We start from the raw sequence: 16,380 nt of genomic DNA on the forward strand, positions 1-16,380 counted from the left end.
AATATTTATTATAATTGTTGCTTAATTAATTAATTCTACTTAATTTATCATAGTTTATAATTTGAGTAGTTTTACTACAAATGTTATACTTTTGGTAAATGCAAAAGAAAGGGTAAAAATGATAAAGCTTGGAAGCTTCTGAAACTATATTTTCCTGGCTAGGCTTGGTAGTGAGTACGGAGCAGAAAATATTGTAAGAAGTCGACTTTCAAATAACTGAACTCGTTGAGGGAAGTTTTTTTGAAAATTTTAAACGCCATTATGGTTTAAAACGTGTGAGGATGAAAATACCCTGGGTAGGTATTTTGTTGTGACCTTAATGCCTAAAGTAGAGGGCTAATCTACTATAATAACATAATTAATACCAGTACACTATATGTTAGTTATAGTGTTGGCTACCAAAGCAGAATTCTTTGAGGGAAGATTGTCGTTGCTAAGGACAACTTGTAACTTAGTATATGATTTATATGTCTGCAACATGAGTTAACTGGTGTATTGTTTGCTAGAATTTGGGCCTTATACACTAGTTAGAGAGGGAGAGGCTCATTTAGAGGCAATGATTAGGCAGCGCTTATGCTCCATTTATGATTCATAAACAAGGATGATTTTGTTAGGATTTATGCCCTAAATGCATGTAAAGACATTTTATTGGTTTTAAATATAATAGTACAATTTTATTATATTTGAATGTTATAACTATTGTTTTAATTAATTATGTAATAATATCAAGAAAATTTCCTATTCATTAATGAGAATATGATCTTGTATTAGAACGAGAGAATTAAGATCATACAAAATGAATAAAATAGTCAGTAACATATTAAAGTATGGAATTTTTAATGAATGGTTACTAGCATGGTTTGCTAAGCATACGATATGCGAGTAATCTAGATTAGATTACTGGTGTGGATAGACATCTTAGTAAAGGTTTTGTATGTAACGCCCTACTATCTTAGAGCCGTTACTAAGTGAGTTTAAAATGTGCAATTAACTCGCTAAACGAGGTTTTTAGAACAAAAGTGTAATTAAACAAAAAGTCAAGGCTGTAATCTTTGAAAGTACTCTATTTCATTTAAAATTCCAAGTGTCTAACATTTGGGATCCCAAAATAAGGTTTATAAAATATTTACAACTCAAAATAGGTTTACAGATAACTAACTATCAAAATCACAGTTTAATACAGCCATTTCTCAAAACGCCCACAGCCAAAGCAGTCGGGCAGGCCAAACATGTACGCGCCGCTTCATGCTCTCCGTACTCATGGCTGGTTGACTTTCTCTTTGCCCTTACCTGCAACACAGAGCACCCGTGAGCTAAATCCCAGCAAGAAAACTCAACAGCACATAACATATGCATATTATATGATCAACACATCAGATAATCCACAGATAAACAGATAGTCCATCAAACCAAACAAATACGGCCATGCCGTCCCAGAAGCATTACCAAAGCCTGGGGTCTCGGCTCTCACCGTAAGGATATCCCATGTATCCATTGGGGTCTCACCCTAACAATAAGCACTCCATGTGCTAAGTGTTATTCCCGACCCCACTACCTTTCTCGGCCCTTCACCGTTCTCGGCTCCTTGCTCTACGGGTACTACAAGTTTCTTACCTGTATCCCGAGCTTCACAATGCACCAAGGTCACGAGCACGGTACTCTATCCCGAGCTTCTTTGAAAACCTAGTCACAACACATATAAAACACCCTTTAATACTAACCAATCCAAAACCACTTCCCGGGACCAATCCCGTACTCTCAGGACCTCCAATTTCCCAAAACAATGCAACGGAAACATCCCCCGAGCCCCCGGGACAAATGCCCAAAAATGCAAAATTTCCCTGTCCTGAAAATAGCCTAGCGCCGCGGTGCTACCACTAAGGGCCATGGCGCCCAGCAAGTCAGAAATTCCCCTAGCTCCTGATACAACCTCGCGCCGCGGCGCCAAAGAACAGGGCCGCGACGCCCTTTCGCGAACCCAGAATTTTGGGTTTTCCCCTGCATTTTCCCTAAGCCAAAACACCTCCAATCCAACCCAAACACATACCTAAATCCCAAAACCAATTTGAAACCTCAAATGAACCATCTAACAACCTATAAACACCAGCAACAAGATCAAACACACAATCACACCCAAAATCCACACTTTGGTTTCAAACTTCAGAAACTTAAACCAGTAGGCCAGAAACTTAAACCAAAGCTTGAAAAACTTAAACCATGCTTCCAAATTCTTAAACCACATCAGATACGAAAACTCAAAGATGTTTAAAACTCTTACCTCAATCAATAACTCAGCTTGAACTCCCTCCAATCCCAGCTTTAAACCAATTCCTCTTGATTATCAAGCTGAATTCTCATGCAAAACCAGCCATAACTATCTTTCAATGTTCATGCTTACTCTCTAAAAATCAAACTTGAAACTCAAACAAAACAGGGGATAAACTCTTACCTCTGAACAATCTTGGTTATAATCAACTTTAATTTCCTTAAACCACTTAATTCTCCTCCTAGGCCTTTCAAATTTCAGCTCCCTTCTTCCTTTCCTTTCCTTCTAGTTTCTTCTTCCAATTTCCATCAAGAGCAATAATATGACTAAGTGTTTTAACGTGAATCCCCTTTCCCCCCAGCTGAAGCTATCTAAACCCCTGCCAAAAGAATATTTTACCCTCCATCAAAATCCTTTCCTAACTAAGCCTCAAGGGCACTTTTGCCATTTCACCTTTCCTACAAATCTACCATTTTCTCATCTAAAATCTGTTACTCTTAATGGTCACCAATGGTCACTCAAGTTACTCAATCACCATTAACCATTAGCTCACAAACTCACATTATAAGATCCCTAAAATACCCCTAGGCTTCTCCTGAGCTGGGTATTTAACCCCGTTGTGACTTTTAAACTAATTAGCTCCCTAGAACCGTCTCAGCCCGTGCATCACAATAATATCACCACTCACACGTGGTACTAATCATATAATACAATTATCACATTTATTCCCTCAGCGGGCTAAAGTTACCATTTTACCCCTAACATACAAACGGGGCCCACATGCATATTTATTCCACCTAAACATGCATTCTAATCACATATTCATTTAAACTCATATATTGACATGTTAGTTCACTTATTGCCCTCCAGGCACGCTAATCAAGGTCCTAAACCTTATTAGCAAATTGGGGTGTTACAATTATCCCCTCCTTGCAGAAATTTCGTCCTCGAAATTACCTGAATAATTCGGGATATCGCTCCCGCATATCCGATTCAAGTTCCACGTCGCCTCTTCAACCTTGCTATTTCTCCGTAGCACTTTAACCAAGGCAATGGTCTTGCTCCGCAAGACTTTGTCCTTTCTATCAAGGATCTGAACAGACTTCTCCTCGTATGATAAATCCTGATCCAGCTCCAAATTCTCATAGCTCAGCACATAAGTAGTATCTGATACATATTTCCGGAGCATGGATACGTGAAACACGTTGTGAACCCCTGATAGAGCTAGAGGCATCGCTAACCTGTAAGCCACCTCCCCTACTCGTTCTAGAACCTCGAAGGGGCCAAAAAACCTGGGGCTTAGCTTGCCCTAAGCACCGAATCATTTCACTTCTCTCAGGGGCGAAACCTTAAGGAACACATGATCACTGACCTGAAATTCCACGTTCCTGTGTCTCAGGTCTGAATAACTCTTCTGGCGACTTTGGGAGGCGAGCATATGCGTTCTAATCTTTTCAATTGCCTCATTAGTCCTCTGAACCATCTCTGGACCTAGATATCTTCTCTCACCTGTCTCATCCCAGTGTATCGGTGATCTGCACTTTCTCCCATACAGCATCTCATACAGAGCCACCCCGATAGTCGCCTGATAACTATTATTGTACGAGAATTCAATCAAAGGGAGATACTTACTTCAAGATCCCCCAAAATCTAACACACAGGCTCGTAACATATCCTCCAGTATCTGAATCGTCCTCTCAGATTCCCCATCTGTCTGAGGATGATAAGCGGTGCTAAACCGTAGCTGTGTGCCCATTGCCTTCTGCAGGCTCTCCCAAAACTTAGAGGTGAAGGTGGGGTCCCTGTCGGATACTATCACCCTCGGAGCCCCATGAAGTTGAACAATTTCCTTCACATATAGCTCAGCATACTGCTCCACAGTATAAGTTGTCCTCACAGGTAAAAAGTGGGCGGACTTAGTGTACCTGTCCACAATCACCCACACCGAATCATGCTGACCCACGGTCTTCGGCAATCCAACCACAAATTCCATGTTGATATCTTCCCATTTCCACTCGGGAATCCCTAAAGGCTGCAATAACCCTGCTGGCCTCTGATGTTCAGCCTTAATCTGTTGACAAGTTAAGCACCTAGCCACATAGTCCACCACATCCCTCTTCATGCCTGTCCACCAATACAAAACTCTCAAATCTTGGTACATCTTCGTAGTACCTGGGTGCAAAGAGTAGGGAGTGGTATGAGACTCATCCAGAATCTCTCGCCGAATATCTAGATCAATTGGAACACAAATCTGTCCCTTGTACTTCAATAAGCCCATCTCTGAGATAGATAAGTCCTTAGTCGTTCCAGTTAGGGCATTCTCTCTACGTTCAACCAACTGGGGATCCCTCCCCTGTGCTTCCTTAATCCTCTCAAGGAGCGTTGAATGAAGAGTTATGTTGGCTAACCTACCAACCACTAACTCTATACCTGCTCTGGTCATCTCCTCAGCTAATCTATCTAATACCTGTCTCGAACTAAATAACTGTCCTGGGCCTTTCCGACTCAATGCATCAGCCACTACATTAGCCTTCCCAGGATGGTATAAGATGTCACAATCGTAATCCTTTACCAGTTCTAGCCATCGTCTTTGACGCATGTTCAAATCTTTCTGAGTAAAGAAATACTTTAAACTCTTGTGATCAGTGTGTATCTCGCACCTTTCACCATACAAGTAATGTCTCCAAATCTTAAGTGCGAATACCACTGCAGCCAACTCCAGATCAAGCGTGGGATATCTCTGCTCATACTCTTTTAATTTCCTTGATGCGTAAGCTATTACCTTCCCAGCTTGCATCAACACACATCCCAAACCCTGTCTGGAAGCGTCACAGTAAACCATGAACTTCTCATTGTCTATCGGCAGGCTCAACACTAGTGCGGTAATCAATCGCCGCTTCAATTCCTTGAAGCTATTCTCACATCGATCTGTCCACACATACTTGGTCTTATTTCTTGTCAACTCTGTCAATGGAGTAGCAATTTTGGAGAATCCCTCTACAAATCGCCGGTAATATCCTGCCAACCCAAGAAAACTTCTGACCTCAGGAACACTGCTCGGTCTAGGCCAATCTCTTACTGCCTCTACCTTACTTGGGTCAACCAGTATCCCCTCCTTACTGACAGTATGGCTCAGAAATGTAACTTGCAGTAACCAGAACTCGCACTTGCTGAACTTGGCATATAACTTATGCTCTCTCAATAACTGCAACACCAGGCGCAGATGATGCTCATGCTCTGTCTATGACTGGGAGTACACTAGGATATCATCGATAAATACAATCACAAACTTATCCAGATAATCTTTGAAAATCCTATTCATCATATCCATAAAAGCTGCTGGGGCATTGGTTAATCCAAAGGACATAACCAGAAATTCATAGTGCCCATACCTTGTTCGAAAAGCAGTCTTTGGTATGTCCTCCTCCCTAATCCTCAACTGATGGTAACCTGTCCGGAGATCGATCTTTGAATACACCGTACTCCCCTGTAACTGATCAAATAAATCGTCGATCCTAAGCAGTGGATACTTATTTTTAATAGTCAACTTATTCAATTGCCTGTAGTCAATGCACATCCTAAGCGATCCATCCTTCTTGTTAACAAATAACACCCCACGGCGAGAAACTCGGTCTGATGAACCCCAAATCCAGTAGCTCCTGTAACTGAATCTTGATTATATCAAAGAACAACATATATTGATTATATCAAAGAACTACACGAGGAAACTCTGTAAATATAATTTTATAAATACTTAGAGTGCAATTCCATATTTATAGTGGAGTAATCATGAAATTAATAAATAAGATTATTAGATTAAAGAGTTTAATTAATAATCTAGTTTATTGGAGCTTTGTATTATAGGTCCATGGTCCCCAGATCACTTTTGTCCTACACTGTCATAGTAGGGATGTCAAAATAAGATTTGTAAAGAGAAAGGATTAAATTGCAAAGGAATTAATTTTCTAGGGCAAGGAAATAATTTTGTGATAATTATGGATAATTGATTAATTAAATTATTTAACTATATAGTTTTTTTTAAAAAAAACTATAGGTCAAAATTAATATTAATCTTGTTTGGATTAATATGAAGAGGGAGAATAATAAATATCTTATTTACAATATGACATTTATTTATTTGATTTAAAATTGATATTTTAAGATAAACTTAATTTTGAATTAACTGATATTTATGTTGTGATAAATATATTGTTTTAAAGATTGATTAAACAAACAAATGAGAAAATCAGGGAAGCTCTGATTAGGTTGGGCGACACACATAGTGCAGCATAGTGCGTGGCGCCAAACTCAGGATTTTTATCCTTGGGATTTGAATTTGAATTTTTGTTTTGTTTAATCAGTTATTTAATTATTCTCTTTTAAATATGATTTAAATAAATAATTAAATGTAAATATCTAATCAGTTTTAATTTGAATTATATTTTTAATAAAATAAAAATGATTTAATTAGATTAAATATATTTATATAAGTCTGATAGTATGTGACTTAAAGAATAAGCTTTATTTTTATTTTGAGATTAAAAATATAGAGTCTCTTCCTCTCTCTAAAGCAATAGTTTTCTCAAAACCTGGAAACTATTCTAAACTTTCTCTCTGTCAAACCTCTCTATATCTCATGTGTTGAGTACATCAAGAGACTCACATAAATCAACCTTTTGAATCCTACGTACCTACACACGTCCTTGTGTGTTTGAGGATTGATTTGGAAGATCATGGTGTGAGCTTTGAGATTGCTGGATTGGAAGATCGTTGATTTTATACAAAAAGATTCAAGGACACTTGATAGGCTACAAGAAGTAATCCCTGATCTGTTTTGTATGTGATTTAATATTTATATATGTATATGATCCTGGCTGGTATTAATATTTATTATAATGGGTCTATATATTCTGCTACGTACCTTTGATTTGATCATTTAATACCAACAAGTTTCCATGTTTTCATTTAGTTTAGATGTTTTCCAACTACTTAATGATTGTGCAGATGACTTCTGCTATTGATGTTTTGGTCTGCCTCATGAGTCTGTGTATGGTTTCCACGGGTTATATATTAATGAGCAGACAATTTCTACTTGGCTCATGAGTGCGAGGATGATTTCCACTGGTTGTATATTAATTGGCAGACAATTTATGCTCGATTCCTGAATGCGAGAACAATTTCCACCCATTTATTTATAGCGCTGACGTTTTCTGCCTTCTCGGTCATTGTGCAGGTCGTTTCTTGCCTTGACATTATTGTTACAATTTTCTACAGTAATAATTAGCCCGAAGGTAAGTGAGCCAAACAACCTAGGAGTTTCGATGAGTGAGTGTGGATCCACCAAAACCTGTTCTTTGTTGAAATTAATATAAATGCCCTAGGTAACTGATGGTTACCCTCAAGATGGATGCCTAAATTAGATATCAGTGTAGATCCTTGAGTCTCCATATCAGTGTATTACATAGCAGAGGTGGTGCGACTTCATGGAGTACCCATCTCTATTATATCTGATCGTGACAGGCTATTCATTTAAGCATTATGGGAAAGAATTCAAACCAGGCTTGGTAATATACTAGAGTTTAGCACTGCCTTCCATCCCCAAACTAATGGCTAGAGGGAAAGAACCATTCGAACGTTGGAGGATATATTGAGAGCTTGTCTGCTCGATTTCTAAGGGTCATGGAATGAGAAGCTGCCATTAATAGAGTTTGCTTATAATGAATGCTATCATGATTCCATCAAGATGGTTCTATATGAAGCTCTATATGGGAGGAGATGCCGATCACCGATTCATTAACATGAGGCTGGTGAAAGGAGATTCCTTGGGTCAAATGAGGTTGATCAGGCTACTGAGGATATGTTGATCGACGAAGGAGACCCATGGTGTTCGAGGTTGGCGATACAGTGCTATTATAGATTGCTCCACTGAAAGGAGTTATGCGATTTGGAAAGAAGGGAAATCTACATTCAAGGTTCATCGGACCATTCGATATCCTGGAAAGAATGGGGGAGGTGGCATATAGGTTATCCCTTCCGCCTGCATTGTCCCAGGTTCATGATGTATTTTGTGTATATATGTTGAGAAAATACATGATTGACCCGCGCGCGTGCTTAGTTATGAGCTGAAAAGCATTGACCCTCAACTGCACTATGAAGAGAAGTCAGTGGCTATTTTGGATAGGAAATACAAAGTGTTGAGGAACGAATTAGTGCCATTAGTGAAGGTTCCGTGGTGTAATGACGACCTTGAAGAAGCCACGTGGGAGACTGAGGCCAAAATGAATGAATTGTATCCCCATTCATTTTAAGTTTTAGGACAAAACTCTTATAAATTGTAGGTATTGTAACGCCCCATGTTTTGTGCACCTACTGGTATCTAAGAACGAGGTGATGAGTTGTATATGAATATTATTTGAATGTTAATATATGTTTGAGAAGAAAAATTAATGTTGCTAATGTTAACCAAAGTGTGTAATGTGCGGTTTAGCGACAAACCAAGAAATTTGGTCTCGGACTGAAATTGAAACCCTAACCGAGTAAATTCACAGCTAATCATTATTTGAGAAGCATAATTATGGAAAAATGATATTGGGTATAAAATTATTGGATTAATTTATATTATGGTCAAAAAAATTTATTTTTGTGTGAAAAATCTCTAAAAAATTATTTTTGTGGAAAATGCACATTTTAGCCATAAATGAGATTTTGGCTAATTAAATTGAGTTATAAATATAGGAGTGTGACAAATTAAATTAAATGGTAAGATCTATTTAATTTAATTACCCTAGGTTAAAATCTCAATTCGGGAAAGTAAGAAAAAAATTACTATATAGTAACTGTTTGGAGAGTTACACTATTAGGCTTACATTAGTTAGCTTAAGTTTGGACTAATTATAAATTAATCAAAGCCTAAGTGAGATTAGTGAAGGGCGGCAGCCAAGAGGCTGAATGATCATTTGGAGGTTCATATTTGGCACATACAAATATTAAAAAAGTCAAAAGTCTTCATAATTTACAAATTGTAAAACTTGGAGGTGAAGTTTCTCTCAATTCTCTCTCACCTTGGCCGAGTACCCTAAGCCCTGTTCTCTGACTTTTTTTCTACAAAAACTCTCATCCAAACACTTCCTTTCTCACCTTCTATCTCTTATATACCTAGTTCTAAGTGTTTGGTTCTAGTTTGGTGCTAAGGAGTTTATATAAAGTCTACATGAGGTAAAAACTAAACTTCTCTTGTCAAAGTTCTAGTTTGGTTAGATTTGTGCACTTAGATGAGTTGATCTTGGTGTGTAATCTGAGTTTTGAGTTTGCGGGGAGTTTATATATGTAGACTAAAGGCTAAGCAAGGGATTTAAAGTACTTGAGGTCACTGAAATCCAATCCAAGGTCATCAAGAGGGATATGGTCACCTCCCATATGTTTTTGCATGAGCTTTTGTTAAATCTGCCATGTTTAAGTTATTTGATGTGTTTAAATTAATAGTTGAAACTGTAATAATGCTTTTTTGTTGGTTGATCATACATGCATGAGTGTTTGGATATGTGTTAGTGATGGTATCCAACATTCCAAAGGCAAAACCATGATTTTTATGAGAAAATGTTTAAGGCTTGAATTCCGAAGGGTCAAGCGAAATTTATATGAATCTAATTTTGGATTTTCTTGGTTCCATGTTATAGTTTAAGATATTTAGATGTTCATACTATGTATAATCATCGAAAAAGGCTTTCAAATGACCAAGTTATGATTTTTACAAAATTGGTGTGCAATTTGGAAAATGGTTTTTCAAAAACTGGGTAATTAGCCGACTTTGGACAGCGATTTCCATGAGTCAATTATTGCATTTTTTTGCTGATTTTTGGAATGAAAATTAGTTTGATATTGGTAAATCAATTTGTATAGTTTCAAACAAAAGTATTATAAAGGCTGAGAGTTATAATTTGCAAAGTTAGACAAAAAATTATGGAAGCTCAAAATAATTTATGGAAGCATAAAATAGCTTATGGAAAACCAAGTTTGGGAACCCGTTTCACTAAGTAAAAATAATTCAAATGACCTAATATTTATTATGAATAATATTTACATATCCTAGTATAGGCCTAAGAAACTTCTGACCTAAATAAAGAACCAAAAATGATTTTATGAATCTCCAGAGTTCACCAAAAACATTTAAAGTAGGATTTTTTAAAATAGTTTTCACCAAGTAAAAAGGGTTATTATTGTATGAAATTCGGCAAGGAACTTCTTGGAATAACCAAGTTTAGTTTTTCAAAATTTTGAGAGTATTTAGAGATATAGGTTTCACAATATAATTTTCTAAACTAGGCAACTTATAACTTAAAATTTACAAAGTTTACACTTAGGAAAAGAATGAGAAGTTTTCCAAATATTTGGCTAAGAAAATGTGTCTTAATCATAGTAACACACTAAATAATTATTGAGGTTAATCTGAATATTTGGAAGTTAATATTTTATTAATCTAGTTTAAGAAAATTAAAAAAGGGTCCAAGACCCTAAGTTTTCAAAGTAATTGATTAAATAATATTTTTAGAAATAAAATCAATTTTTTTCTTAATTTCTCTTTAAATAATGTAAACCTAATCAATATTTCTTATAATTGTTGCTTAATTAATTTATTTTACTTAATTTATCAAAATTTATATTTTGAGTAATTTTACTACAAAATGTGGGATTTTTGGTAAAATCAAAAGAAAGGGTAAAATTGGTAAAGCTTGAAAGCTTCCAAATCTGTATTTTCCAAGCTAGGCTTGATAGTGAGAACAGAGCGTGAAATATTGTCAAAAGCCAACTTTCAAATAATTGGACCTGTTGAGGGATGTTTTTCCGAAAATGTTAAACAATGTTATAGCTTAAAATATGTGAGGACGAAAATACCCATGTTAGGTATTTTAAAGTGACTGTAGTGCCTAAAGTAGAGTGCTAATCTACTATAATGTCATAATTAATTCGAGTACATTGTATGTTAGTTACAGTGTTGGCTAACAAAGCGGAATCCTCCAAGGGAAGATTGTCTTGCGAAGGTAAGGACAACTTGTAAGTCAGTTTATGATTTATATGTCAGTGGATGGTTTCCACTAGTTATATATTAATGCGCAGACGATTTCTACTCGGCTCATGAGTGCGTAGATTTTTTCACTTACTCGGTCATTGTGTAGGTTGTTCCTACCCTTGACATTATCGTTCGGGTTAGCTACCGTGTCACTTGGCCAGGAGGTAAGTGAGCTTGACAGCCTAGGAGTATTGATGAGCTAGTGTGGATCCACCAAACCCTATTCTTTGTTGAAATTAGTATAAATGCCCTGTTAGGAACTGTTCCTAGTGCACAGCGGAAATTGCAGTAATGGTAGTATTGTATATAACAAAAACATTTCATATAAACAACTTTATATGCGGATCCTTTAACATGCAATATGTTAATAAAAAAATATGTATACGTAAAAAATAATAGTACGAAATGATTTGCCTTTTGTAGCCTATCAAGAATCCTTGAATCTTTTCGTATATATTTCGATCTTCCTATCCTCGCTAGAGTACTTACAACAAGATCTTCCAAGACATTCTCTACACCTCAAGTTGTGGGTGGGCACATAGAGAACAAAAATCAATTTTGTGAATCAAAAGTATTCTCAACACATAAGACTCTTGATTATAGGCTAGAGAGAAAGGTTTATCTTTTGTGAGAAAAAGATGACCAGTTCTTTTTATTCTTATTGTAAAACTCATTATTCTCCTATTTTCTATCACATAGAATATATAGGTATTATTATCATTATAATAATAATCAAATAAAATTGATGATGTTAATAATAATAAAATAAATGATAATTAAAGACAAAGTTTTACATTCCATTTTCAAAACCTTTTTCAAAATATTTTATTAATTAATTAAATAAAAAAACTAATAACTGATCATTATCAGTAGTGGTACACACATATAGCAGTCCAGGAAGCTCTATGCATGTAACACCTCCCTAAAATAAAATAAGGAGATTTGATTTTTCATGCATATTTATTGTAATTAATTAATGATTAGAAATTCAAATAAGGTATCATCTTTTTAAGGAAAAGATAACAACATGAATTTCAAAAATTAAAAATTTGAATTTTCATTATCATCTTATTATTAATTAAATAAATATAATAATCAAAACTAATTTCGACTCTCCATATATATCTCTTCTCACTTAAATAAAATAATTGATTAAAATCAATTTCTTTTATTTCTACACAATTTCAAAATTTTCATTAATGCAATAAATTGTGTAACTTAATTATCACAGAATTGTATATTTATCTCGAAGAATAAATATTCTCTCAAATAGCCAATTCACTGTTTGACTATTATATCAACTCTTATCTTTAATAGTGTATATAGACCCGCTCCGGAGACCTATGGACCAATAATTCCAAGCTCTAATAAATAAAAGATTATTAACCAAAACTCTTTGATTCAATAGTCATATTTATCAATCTCATGATTACTCCACTATAAATATGAGACTGCACTCTTGAGAATTAAAGACATATATTTACTGATTCCTTTATTGTAACAATAAAGTGTCCATTGATATAATCATTACATACAAATTAATCTTTTATTGGTGATTCATAATTAAGTGGGAATAAAATTACTGTTTTAAACTTTTAATTATATCTTGATTCCTAGTGTACCATTGACTTTACTAGTGAAGGTTAATTCATAATCTGATTATGAATTTGACGTCAATAACCTTTTCAGTTCCAAAAGCCAACCCAATAGGGAACCCCCATTCAATCTAGAAGAAGGTATAGATTCCATATCTACTAAGCTATGTCCTCAGCCATATACATCATTGAGTCCCCAAAACAATAGTTCTTAGCCTGATCACTCTGACAAACTGTAACGCATGAATCAAAGGATCAAATGACATATATAGGAGTTCATAGTAACTTCAAGATTAAGATTAGTTTGTACATGATCATCAGTTGATGTGCTTTATAATACTATGAAACAATATTTAAAAAAGTGTTATCAAATCACATTTGGTCCAGTTCTACATACTCTCAGTATGTAAACTACCTCTACTAAAGTGTTCTACTACACTAGTAACATGGATCTAGGTCACATGTATTCATTATACTAGTGGACCGTACTAGGAATAATTAATCTAAAGATTCCACCACTTTATTTTACCGCGAACTATTTAAGTCCATTATCTCAATCTCGATCCTTTCATACAAATATGAGATTGAGACCACATAGATGAACTTGGGAATATTTTCATATTTACTTAATATTATCAACAATAATATAGTACATAAGCTACATATACACAATAATTCAATTCATTTATTCATTTCATTAAAACCATTGTCAACTACAATTGCTTTAAGGGAACAATTCCCATCATGCCCTAGGTAACCGATGGTTACCCTCGAGAGGGATTCCTGAATTAGATATTAGTCTAGGGACTTGAGTCTTCACTAGTGTTTGAGTTGAGATACTAGGGGATACCTTGCAACTCCCGAATTGGCTTCTAGGATCAGTTCTGTTATTGGATGTTACTTGCGTCTTCTGCTTTGGTCTGGAATTTTTTATAGGATTTTGTGTTTGGGTTCTGGTAAAGGCAAGGCGATGCTGCCAGGATGCTTAGGCTTTCTTGAAATTGTTTGGTTAGGGCCTGAATTTATCAGAATCCCTGAGTATCATAAGCTATGTATTGTGAGGACTATGATTAGGTCATTGATTCCTATTGTGTGTTTCTACTCTTTGCTGTTAAATTGACTTACTAAGAGTTTTCGCTTACGTAGTTTCTCAAGTTGTTGGTAAGGGCAAGGAAAACTTGTGCAGTGAGAGCTGAATTTTGCCTGCGAAAGTGTACATGTGGCTTTACCTTTGGGGGGTCGACACGTTCAAAATGAATGTTTTAACTATGTTTAAACTGTTCTATGTTTATCACAATGCTTTTAGAGCTTTAATGTAAATATTTTTAGTGCGTGCACACATTATGGTAAATGACTTTAATTCAGCAAAATTAGTGATAGTATTTAAGGGTCGTTATAGATCCAGACACATGAAGAGATTTTCTTGGAAATTAAAGCCTATGTACCATACCAAAAGCCACCTCCTATGAAGAGATATCCATGCAAGCGGGACTAAACTAAATACTGTCGTTATCACAAATACCATGGTCACAAGACCAATGAATGCCACAAGCTAAAAGATGAGATAGAGTTCCTGATCAGAAAAGGTCATTTGGCTTGCTATTTTGACCATCTCTAAGGCCAAAATCAGAACAATTATAAAAACAATGGTAGACAAAGGAAGCGATCACCACCCAATTGACCCAGGTTGCCAACATTCGTTGCCGAGGTACCAGATATGATAACGATTGTGGATACAATTTGTGAAGGACCACACATTGCGAGGGATAACAACAAGTGTTGTGAAATGTATGTCCATAAGCTGCTTCACGAATTTGACGAAGTGATTACAAATGAGGAGAGACCAAACAAGGTCCTTGATATGGAAGACAAAGACATCATTTTTACCAAGGTATTAGACTCAAAGAATGCCCAATACCCACACAACGACCCCATTGTCATGGCGACTCAAATTGTTAATCTAAGGGTGTTGCGAGTGCTAGTTGATAATGGAAGCTCCGTCAATATTCTCTACAAGTCTTACTTCGATAAGATGAACATGGTTTACTGGATTTTTCGTCAATTACATAGTGTAATAAATGAGGGAGTTGTTTGTTGGTAAATTTCAAAGTGGAATATTTTGGATGAGTAAATAACCAAAGACGTGGAATTAAATATGGTAATAAATAAAGGAAACATGAAATTTATAGTTGTTCGGCCTAGAAAAGATGACCTACGTCCACTTTTGGCAATTTTAGATCAAAAGTTATGAACACTCTGGACACTCAGGAACAATTACAGAATAATTTATTTTTGTTCTTGAGGCAGCTGGGATTACAAGAAGGAGTAAATTCTCTGTAGGGTTCCTTAAATTCAGAACCCTTTACACTATTCACATTATGGTATTTAAAGTTGTAGAGATGGGTGGAGCTAAAATTTTCAATACATTGATCAAGCTAATTCCCATGAGTTACCAGGTTATTTTAGGCCTTAGTGTTCCTCAAAAAATGGTAATCCATCTGGTTGTTTCAATAAGTTTCCCATACTCAATTTTTGGCTAAGTGTGCTAAAAGTTGTGACACCTTTGAGGCCTTAGGTTGCTGAAGACACTCTTCTAATGAATTTTGTGAGAGTTTCGTGGGTGGGGACTACCATAGAGTGAAGTTCTTCTCACTGTCATAGGTGAGGTGCATTGTTGACTAAAAGCCAGCTAGGTACCTCGTTGTTTTGGAGCAGAAGAGGTACCTCGTTGAGGAAGAGAGGCTTGTAGAGGATGAGCATGCAAGGTAACTCACAGACTCAAAGCAGAAGAGGTACCTTGCTGAGGTTGAGCAGATGAGGTACCTCACTAAGGTAGAGAGCCTCGCTAAGTGAAATGGCTAGGTGCTTCGTTATCTTGACGTGGGTGAGGCTCCTCGCTGAGGTGAGGTGCCTTACTCAGTTGAGATTGGGTGAGGATCCTTGCTGAGATAAGGTTCCTCATAGAGGTTAGTGGATGGTGCCTTGTGCGATTGAAGTAGGCAAGGCTCCCTGTTGGGGCGAGGTGCCTCGCTATGCCAAAGTTGGGCGAGGATCCTCGCTGATTTGAGGTGCCTCGTTGATTCGAAGTTAGGGAGGCTCTTAGGTGAGGCAAGGTGACTCGCTTAGTTAAGGTGTCTTAGTTGGGGAGACGGCCCGCCGAGGTAAAGTGGGTGAGAGCATTAACTTCGTCTAACTAGTGAGGGTCTCTTCATAAATAGCGAGGCCCTCTTCCCTTTGGAATTTGGCATCATGGGTATGGTAAACAAGGTGGCCTCGCTGAGCAAGTTGGCGAGATGCACATGTGAACAAGGTGGGCATAATTTGTACTTTTGTCATTTTCCATGCCATTGTGCCGAACATGGGTATAACATTTTCCCCCCAAGTCAGGCCTCAAGTTGCGTAGGGCTGACTTATTTTAACAGCTTGGAGTTCGCACTCCTTGGTTTGTCACA

This window comes from Humulus lupulus, chromosome X (assembly GCF_963169125.1).
Source record: "Humulus lupulus chromosome X, drHumLupu1.1, whole genome shotgun sequence".
NCBI lineage: Eukaryota > Viridiplantae > Streptophyta > Magnoliopsida > Rosales > Cannabaceae > Humulus > Humulus lupulus.